Genomic DNA, 10463 nt, shown 5'->3' with positions numbered 1-10463 from the left:
GACTCTCTTTCCTGCTCCTTGTGAAAACAGTATTGCCACACTTTGGTCTACTCTGAGGCAACTCACCTCTTCAGAGGTGGAAGATAATTTCCAGAAAGTTCCATGTGAAACTGAATGAAATAGAAAAATCAATTGAGTCCCTGCTACCCTGTGAACCAAGATATTTGGTACCTTGTCAACAAGGAGAAATTAAGCTCATCCATGGGCACAGAGACCCAGGTGATAATATACAGAACAGTTCACTTTGATTTTGTGGTTCTCTGAGGACCTAAGGAAGAGCTCGATCTGTATCTGATTTCTTATCCAGCTGGCCAGTGTTATGTTAGGCTCCTGCACCACGTACACCAGGGGAACCAGTCAGCCTTCCTTTCAGCCATCTTAAATTTGTTTTTATCTAACTTCAAAAATGGACACATCAGTGTAAATAAAAACGAACATTTAGGTTGCATATGAGATTTTGAATACTCAAGACTTATAGATTCTCTAAATTGCATAAGCGGCTCTATTTTCTACAGAGTTTTCCCTTCCTTATCCCCTAACTACTTCTCACTTGAAGGCTCCACAGCCATGTACAATGTACTGTGTCCCTACTGACACTATGGTCTTTCCTTGCTGATCTGCCCCTCTCTATGTACTGGGTCAGTATATGACTCCCTCTTCAGCTAGGTGACCAAATATTTGCGAAATGGTCCTAAAGAAGCTGAGAATATAATCAAGGAGAAAACCACAGGCAAAAATCTATTTGCTGACCAGTTCATTCTTGCATTTGGTAAATATTGGCTTGGTGCTAGGACTGGAAGTGCCAATGGAAGACAAAGCATACTGCCTGCCCTCAAGGAGTTGATGGAGTGGAAGAGGCAAGAAAGAGGGAATTACAACCTATGAGGATTTCATGCTCTGATGGGACAGCACAGTGGGCCATGGAGCGTGTAGAGGGCTTCAAGGAAGGTCCCAACACGCCCCTCTCCTCAAACCCACCTCAGTGGTTCCTTGGTTCCTTGTAATCACTTTGGGTATGATGTTTGGGTTTCTTCTTTTTGTGTTCTCTTCTCTCTTGCCTCTCTCCTTCCCTCCCCTTTCTCTCTCTCTCTCTCTCTCTCTCTCTCTCTCTCTATTAGATTCAAACTTTCTGCTTATATGCTCCTTAAAATAATTTTGAGAAATTGTTCCTTCCACAATCTTAACTTGGTATCTAAAATTTTTTTGATAAAAGTGAATAGATGTGGGAATTCCCTGGCAGCCCACTGGTTAGGACTTTTCACTTCCACTGCAGGGGGCATGGGTTCGTTCAATCCCTGGTTGGGGAACTAAGTTCCTGCATGCTGCGGGGAGCAGCGAAAAAAAAAAAAAAGTGAATAGATGCAAAGGGTGCAATTGTCAGCATATTACAAACATTGACATGTTAAAATATAAGTTGTAACACTCTTTTAAACATGTTCAATGGAATTTAAATGTCACAGAATCTAAATACCCCCCATACACACACTCTCTTACACACACACATATACACACTCTCTTACACACACACATACACAAGGACACGCCCTCTCACATACATGCACACACACACAGACATTCCTTAGAGAGTCTCTTTGCACCCATACCCCAGCCAGGTTTGAAGAATGCCATTCTTTAAGGCTGTTTTTCTCACTCCTTATGTATCCTTTGCGGCAGCCGGTATCCATGTGCCAGACCTTGGCTAAACACATCACATGTATCATCTCATTTAATCCTCAGCAACCCTCTGAGGTCAGTACCATTATCTGCATTTTACTGTGAGAAAAATTAGGCTAAGAGAAGGGGTTTGAATCCAGGTCTTTCTGACTCCATATCCTACACTCTTGACTGTTACTATATACTTAGAGTTCACTGCAATCAAGGGATTTTAGTGTTAAAATCTGTGTGGAACACCTCAAAGAGAATATGTAACATCCAGCACCATTCCTAGCACTGCTTTGCTTTTCTCCACATCATTTACCAGCATCTGGTAGACTGTATATTTTACTTCTCTGTTTATTATTAAGCCTCCCTCATTTCCCCAGCCTAGAATATAGGCTACAAGAGTGCTGGGATTTTATCTGTTTTGTTCACTGCTATTTTCTCAGTGCCTAAAACCATGCCCAACATATAGTAGGTGCTCAATAAATATCTGTTGGGTAATAAACAAGAGTTGCTGCTATAAAGCCATTATGATTGTAGGAGACTCTAAACATACGAGTGGTTGCTAAGTGATCTGATCAGCCTTCCTGGCTTCTGCAATAATTAGATAGCAGTATGAGGTATAGATCAACAATCTACTGATTTTGGAGTGAAGGATTTTTATGTGCCAGTCAATATCAAGAAAAGAAGGCTCTAATCACACACCTAAAGTGCTTGCTGAGCATCAGATTAATGACAAACTGCATTTACGTAATTCGGGTTTTTAAGGAGAACATAGTCAGGTAGCCTTGTTGTAGGGCTATGGTAGGGATGCATCTTGTAGCCATCACAGCCTGCCCTGCACGGCCGGGAGTTTGAACAAATCAGGGCATGCTTGAGAGCATGGTGATGGCAGCCTCCCAGAAATCCCCCAGGGCTAGAGAGCCTTCCAGAAGGAGTCTAAGCCATATACCCTGCTGGAGCAGTCACAGTTGGGTGAGTCTGACAAACTGGTAGGGCAGCCTGACAGAAGCCTCTCTGGGGGTGGGCTGGGAACTGCAGAGTGTTCTGGGAAAGGATGCTGTCTTAGGGAAGAAAGAGCCAGACATGATAAACATGACCCTTTATCAAGGGAAAAAATGTTTATCTGTCAGAGGGGGTGGAGATTCTAGGTATAACATCATTACTGCTAGTCTCTGGCTCACCCTTGAGCACGTATCTGGGTCCTATAGAAAAAGAGATCTACAAGAAAAGCTGAAAGCTTTTCTACCAAACTTTGACATTCACTGGGGGCTCTAAGAGAGTAGGGAGCCATTCCCTACATCCATCCCCCCACCTCCCAAGGGCACAGCCCAGCAGGCATTTATGACTCCTTTGAGCCTCAAGAGAAATAGTAGAGGCAGCTTCTTGGCCTGGAGGAGTAGTCAGAACACTTGAGCACTGAGTTGTTAGCAAGGAGCACCTGCTATGCCTGCCAGGCCTGGGAGAGTGGCACAGAACAGCAGCAGAGCAGCTGTACCCAGCTGAGAACTAGGGACCTGCAGCAGCAGAGCCTAGCATGCCCCAAGTTGTACCTAGCAGTGGCCGTGGACATGCTCACTGAGTGAATGGCAAAGCAGATATCATCAACAGGGTGGACACTTGGTTTGGTGGAGCAATCCTGCTCCATGGGAGTGAACTGATTCCTGGGTCCTGGGAGACTCTCCCAGGGGAGCCTCCTAGAAGGACTTGGGTGGTGGAGACTTTACAGGGAACCTAAGCTCTTGAGTCCCTTGAAAGGGGCCAAAGACTGGTATCGGGGGCTATGTAGAAAATAATCTTTAGTGTCTTATTTCAGCAACCTGCCATGTCCCCAGTTGTCCCACCGTCCACTAGTATTTCTCTCTCCCTCTCTTCTGCTGCCAGCTTCCTAACTCAAACTTTCTGTTGGCTCAGAGACTGCTTTAATTAGGTGAGAGGGGAAAGCATGCCTGTTTAAAGCTATAGCAAATATGTGAAAGATGGGTAACCTCTTAGCCACTCCAGGTGTATCTGAACTTTAAAAGCTTAACTCAAGTGAGTCTCCTTCAGACAGCATGAAAAGGGGGAGTAAAGACTCTTAGGCAGTGGGGGAATAGGGGAAAAATATTTGTTCATCTTGTGAAGAAACATTGGTAGGATTAAGTGACATGACCCACCTATGAGAGAATTGAATTAAATAAGGCTTAGACTTCAAACTCCTTGGAATTATTATGCTCTGTAATATGGGAGGCAGATTTATTCCATAATGAAGGCCCTGGATAAGACTCATACCACGAGTCTCACTCTGTGCTATGGCACTTTTGGCATGGAGGAAAAACTCACTTTATGCTAGATAAATGGTTTTTGAACAGTAGCACTAAATGGCAGGATAATTTTAGACTTTTAAGGATGAGAGTATCTGTCCATTCATAATAGTACCTGGTATTTTCACTGTGATTTTCCACAAAGGGCTCCAAGCGCTTTGAAAAAGTGATCTCCTTTCTCTTTACAAAATCTCAGTGAGGCAAGTGCTTCAGTACATTATGAATTGACACAGTAGAAACCTTCCTCCAGTCATCCTCCCTGCAGTCCTTTGAAATAGCCGGGGACTCTAATTTATCAGCTGCCTAATGAAGTGTGGTTGTACTTGTAATGTAGGAAAAATAATGATATAGGAAGACACGATGGTTTACTGACAGAAAGGTTCTATGATAAGGGTTTATAAATAGACATAGGAAGGCGCTGAGATAGGTCTGTGAGGCTGTTTATTTTCTCTTAAAAAATAAAGGACTAGAGATATTGACAATTTCCCTCCCAACTCTGTACCCCTCTTAGAGAACATAGCCACTTTTCCTTCCCATAGGGTTGGATCCTACAGTCCTTGCTAAGTGGTAGTGGGGATTTGCGATTCCAGATCTCTAGTTAGAGCCAGGTTGACGTGGGCGAGCATCTGACCCAGCTGGGTCCACTAGATACTTGCTCAAGAATTTAGAATTGGTTCATAGCAAAACTGGAAAGTGGACAGGAACACCAAGATAGCTTCCCTCTTCCCACCTCTATCTACCTTTCTGGGACCATGGGAAACTTTCTGTTTGCCTCTCTGAGAAGCTCTAATTTGGTTTAAAAAGGAAGCCTTGATGGAAAACAACCTAACTATCTATCAGTAGAGAAATGATTAAATCATGAGACGGCTCTGCCATGGAAAGCTATACAGCAATGTGAAAAAAACGGAAACCGTTTATGAACTGATCATTTCCTAGAATGATCTCCAAGATATATTAAGAGAAGAATGCAACTCACAATGTAGGAGTGATAGTACACCACCATTTGTATAACAAGAAAGGAAAAATATAACGCATACTTAGACCATTTACCTTTAGTATAATTATTAGTATGTTAGGGCTTAAGTCTGTCATTTATTTGTTTTCTGCTTGTTTCCTCTGTTTCTCATTTCTCCATTTCCCTTTTCTTGTCTTCCTGGGGGTTATTTGAGCATTTTCAAGGATTCCATCTTGATTTACTTCTAGTTTTTTGGAGTGTATTACTTTGTGTATTCATTTTATTGGTTATCACAGTCTACTGATCACAGGGTTTGACCAATTTGAGTCAAGTGCAGAAAGCTCACTCCCATTTAGGTCCCATTATTCTCTCCACTTTTAAATATCATTGTCTTGAGTATCAGATGATATTATAATTTTTATACCAGTCATCATATATTATTTAGAAAACTCATGAGGAGAAGGATAGTCAGTTGTATTTACCCATATTTCTGTGTTCTTCATTGTTCTTTCTTCCTTGCTGGTGATCCAAGATTGCTTCCTTCATCATTTTCTTTCTTTTAAAGAACATCCTTTAGCCACTCTTTGAGTAGATCTGCTAGTGATTAATTCTTTTAGTTTTCCTTAATCTGAGAATGTCTTTCTTTCCCCATAATTCCTGAAGTATAGTTTCACCAGATATAGAATTCACAGTTCTTCTAGCACTTGAAAAATGTTGTATCACTTCTTTCTGGTCACTATTATTTCAGATGAGAAATCTGCTGTCATTTGAATTACTCTCCCCATATAAGCATTGTGTTGTTTCTCCGTCTGCTTTTATTTTCTTTGTCTTTAGTTCTCAGAGGTTTAATTATGATGTGTCTTAGTATGGACTTGTTTAGATTTATACTATTTGAGATTCACTCGACTTCTTTTTTTTTAATTAATTAATTAATTAATTTATTTATTTTTGGCTGCGTTGGGTCTTCGTTGCTGCGTGCAGGCTTTCTCTAGTTGTGGCAAGAGGGGGCTACTCTTCGTTGCAGTGCACGGGCTTCTCATTGTGGTGGCTTCTTTTGCTGTGGAGCACGGGCTCTAGGCACGCAGGATTCAGTAGTTGTGGCTCATGGGCTCTAGAGCGCAGGCTTGGTAGTTGTGGCGCACGGGCTTAGTTGCTCCGCAGCATGTGGGATCTTCCTGAACCGGGGCTCAGACCCATGTCCCCTGCATTGGCAGGTGGATTCTTAACCACTGCATCATCAGGGAAGCCCTCACTCAGCTTCTTGATTTGTAGGTTTACATGTTTTGCCAAATTGGGGGAATTTTCGGTGGTTATTTCTTTGAATACTCTTCAGTCTCACTCTCTTTCTTCTCCCCTTCTAGGACACTAATGCTGTTTAAGTGTTAGATCTTTCGTTATGGCCTTGCAGTTTCCTGTGACTGTTTGTTTATTGTTTTCAGTTTATGTTCTCTTGTTGTTCAGATTGCATACGTTGTATCGATCTGTCCTGAGGAGGACATTGATTCTTTCCTCTGTCATCTCTACTCTGCTAGTGAGCTCATCCAGTTAGTTATATTATTTCTCTTATTTTTCAGTTCTTTAATTTCTTTTTGGTTCTTCTTTACAATTTCTATTTCTTTGCTGAAATTTCCATTTTTTTCACTTGGTTCAAGAGAATTTGTAATTGCTTGATGAATCTTTTTTATGATGGTTACTTTAAAATACTCAGATAATTCCAATAACTGGTTCATCTCTGTATGGGAGTCAGATGATAATCTCTTCTCATGCAAGTTGGGATTTCCTTCATTCTTTGTATAAAATGCGTGATTTTAATCTGGACATTTTGGCTATTATGTTAGGAGACTCTGGGTCCTATTTAAATTTTTCCTTTTAATAGACAGTCAGTTTGTTTGGGTTTAGCATGTAGGTCCTAGCCTACTTTTGTGGTCAGTGGTTCCAGTGACAATCTAGTTTTCAGAAACTCCATGGTGCTATTTTGGTCTGCTTGGTTTGTCTCCTGCCTCTGGGGCCGCTACTGTTGCTTGTTGGTACTAGTTGAGGAAGTGAAAGGAGCCTTCCCAGGCTGGATGTCTGGTGCCTTTAGGTGGGGGGAAGGGAATCTCCAGGCTGCAGGGACAAAAACATTTCCTGGGCTGGGTGTTTGTTGTGGCAGAATCCCCCTTGCTAACTTCCCCTGTAAAGTGGGATCTCTGGGTGGGAGAGGGGAGTCTCAGGCTGGTGGGAAAGTCCTCTGGCGGGCTCTTGTTAGGCAGACATTCAGTTGGTCCTCTTTGCTGTTTCTGCTGGGATTACCTAGAGTTGTTGGCAGGACTTCAGTTCAATTTAGAGGCAGAATAGGACTACCTGGCTGCCTTCCATTGCTAGAGTGGGTGTTGGGAAAGGCCAGGCCTGGATTACCTTTTCTTGGGTGTGGAGCTGTAAGATGCCTTGTCACTGTGTTGCTCCTTTGGTCCTGTGATCCCTAACCAATTCATCTCTTCTTCTTCCATCTACCTTTTGAAGGTTCTCTTTTTTTGTCTCTTGTGTTATTTCCAAGGGTTTTCGTCATGCTTATTAGCAGGGAGGATCTGTGAGAGACAAGCCTGTACCGTCTTGCCTAGACCAGAAGGTCTCTTTATATGTTTATATATCATAAGATCTCTCTAGAAGGGTACACAGGAATTTCTTTCCCTGGGGAGGGAACCTGGGGGATATGAGGTAGGAGGGAGAATTTTTTTGTATACCTGTTTATGTGTTCTCATTTTAATCAGGTGAATATATTATCTATTCAAAAATAAAATAAAATATAAAAAAAAGACTTCTTCTAGCTCAGCCTTGTTTTCAAGAGCACAACCAAGGATTACAACAGAGGTCAAGCACTGTATGGATTCAACAGTTGGTAATTTTATTAAACTTCACTGACTTTTAATTTCACTATATTGTCACTGCTTTGATCCAGATCCCTGAATATAAGAATAATATTCTCAGTGGATTTTCAGCCTGCTCATACATTTTGAATAACTTGCAGAATACAAATGTGTAATTTAGTTAGAAGTAGATGCTTTTGGCAGCATACTAGTACCCTAATCAGCTGAAAAAATAATATTTGTATGACATTAAAACAAAATTAATAGGAAGACACTGATTACATGAAAAGACTTTAGGTTGTAATTATTAAACTTGCAAACTACTCAGCATAATTAGTGTCTTAATTAGGATATGACTTGAAATTTTAGCTTACAAAATAAATAAAGGCAATGAAAAGTCACATTTGTAAAGTAAAGCGGGCTTTAGAACTTATAGTTAGACATCACTTTTCTTCTCATTTTGGGGATCATCTTTGTGTAGGGTATTATGCTTACAGTGCATATACTTTGATTCCCAGCCCCACCCCAGCACAGTGTCTCAGCCCAAAGCCTTAAAGGTCAAGTTTAGTGACCCTTCACCAAGGACATCTACCCACAGGGGGCTGAACAGCTCCCAGCCACGCTCCTGGGTAGCTCTAGGGCACAACGAAATAGCAAAGACTTTTTCTTCTCCAGCACCTTAAGTGAAATATAAACTAGATTGATATTGACTTTGGTCAAAATCTACCATTTTCACAGAACTATTTGGATTCAAATGGAAATTTTCACCACTGTCATTTATTCTTCAGCACATGCTTCTTGAAGACGTTTCAGGTCCCATAGTTTACCACACGGTGAAGGTTCCAATTCAAAGCCAAAGAATTTTCCATCAGTACATAAAAATGGAGAATTCAATAAATTTTGGTGGGCTAGTGATGTGGGGAAAAAATTAATCTGGAATCCTACCTTCATTCCTCATGTCAAAATAAACTCCAGATGGATCAAAGATTTAATAGAAAAGCAAAATCATAAATGTACTAGAAGAAGATAATGGTTAATATTTTTATAATATTATAGTTGGGAGAGGCTTTCTAACCACTACAGATAAAACAAAAGCCATAAAGGAAATGACTGACAAATTTGCCTACCTAAAAATATTAAATGTCCATACAACAAAAAACAAACAAAAATAAGTTTAAAAACCGAATTCAAGGCCAAATCAAGAAGTAACTGATTAAAATCTGAAACTTTCATTTGTATTTTGATTCATTTTTCTTCTAAAGGCACAGCTTTATTCCTCAATAAGTTAGGAAGTAATTGGAAATATGCATCATCATTTATGTACCAGGATATTAAGTATAGTGAAAATTAAAAGAATTTACATGTTAAAAAGTAGCTCATAAAGTAATTAAGTTACAGGATAGCCATAGGCTGCAGGCATTAAAAATCATAATATTAAATAGCACCAAAATATTTTCATGATAGGATCTTGTTAAAAAGAAAGCTAGTTAGTTGGTGGGAATGTAAATTGGTGCAGCCACTATGGAAAACAGTGTGGAGGTTTCTCAAAAAACTAAAAATAGAACTGCCATATGACCCAGCAGTTCCACTCCTGGGTATATATCCGAAAAAGCAAAACTCCTAATTTGAACACATACATGTGCCCAATATAGGGATGGGGGAGTGGGAGGTACAAAGTACTGGGTGTAAGATAGGCTCAAGGATGTATTGTACAACAAGGGGAATGCAGCCAATATTTAGTAATAACTGTAAATGGAAATTAACCTTTAAAATTGTATAAAAATTTAAAAAGAGAGAAAAATTATATTTTCCTAAAATATGAAATGCAAGAGGTTGGAAGAAAAATTTTTAATGAAAAAATGCAACAAACTAGTGAATGTAACGTAAAAGAAGCAGACTCACAGGTACAGAGAGCAAACTAGTTGTTACCAGTGGCAGGGGAGGGACAAACTACTGGGTGTAAGACAAGCTCCAGGGCATACTGTACAACACAGGGAAGAGAGCCAGTATTTTGTAGTAACTGTACATGGAAAGTAACCTTTAAAAATTGTATAAAAATAAATAAATAAAATTGGGACAAGACAAAAAAAAAGACAGCTAGTTAGAGAATATAGATAAATCCAATTCGAGTGTAAAATGTCTTCTCTAGATTTTTTTAAAAAGACTGGAAGAAAAAAATATCAATGGTAATTATCACTAGAGGTAGAATTATGGATAAATGTTATTATCTTCATCCTTAGTGATTTCCAAATTTCGCACAATAAGTAAATTATTTTTTTACTTAATCCTTTTTAAAATTCCTTGGTGCTTTGAAGAAAAAGATATTTCAATTTTTCCTAAAAGTAGCTAACTTGGAATTAGATCAGATATGAAAGATCAAAACTGAAGACTTGAAAAGCATAGCACAATACAGCAATTACAAAGAAGCTCCCCTTTATTTGTTTTTTTAAATCCCTCTACCAGGTTTGGTGATGCTATCTCATGTGGGTTAAATCACAACTCCTGGTCATTTGCAGTGTTTGTCTGTCTCTCTCTAACAATGCAGGCCTAGAACACAGGCTACCCTTTCCCAAGGCCCAGCATCACAAGAGAGTTCTTTCCTAAAATCAGTGTGATGCCTGTCCATTTCCAACTGCTTATGCTGTAGAATAGGGAATGGAACATTCCAGGTCTGAGACCTGATTACCAGGTCTCAGCAGG

At 40.0% G+C, this 10463-nt stretch overlaps 1 protein-coding gene across 2 annotated transcripts in view; it reads right to left on the bottom strand.

Annotated features, from left to right (window-relative positions):
- DNAJC5B (DnaJ heat shock protein family (Hsp40) member C5 beta) overlaps positions 1 to 10463 on the bottom strand; it is an 82510-nt gene that overhangs the window by 36765 nt on the left and 35282 nt on the right. The gene's annotated exons all lie outside the window — the stretch shown is intronic.

This window comes from Lipotes vexillifer, unplaced genomic scaffold, assembly GCF_000442215.2.
Source record: "Lipotes vexillifer unplaced genomic scaffold, Lipotes_vexillifer_v1.1 scaffold815, whole genome shotgun sequence".
Lineage (NCBI taxonomy): Eukaryota > Metazoa > Chordata > Mammalia > Artiodactyla > Lipotidae > Lipotes > Lipotes vexillifer.
This window is presented reverse-complemented; position numbering and strand designations above follow the sequence as displayed.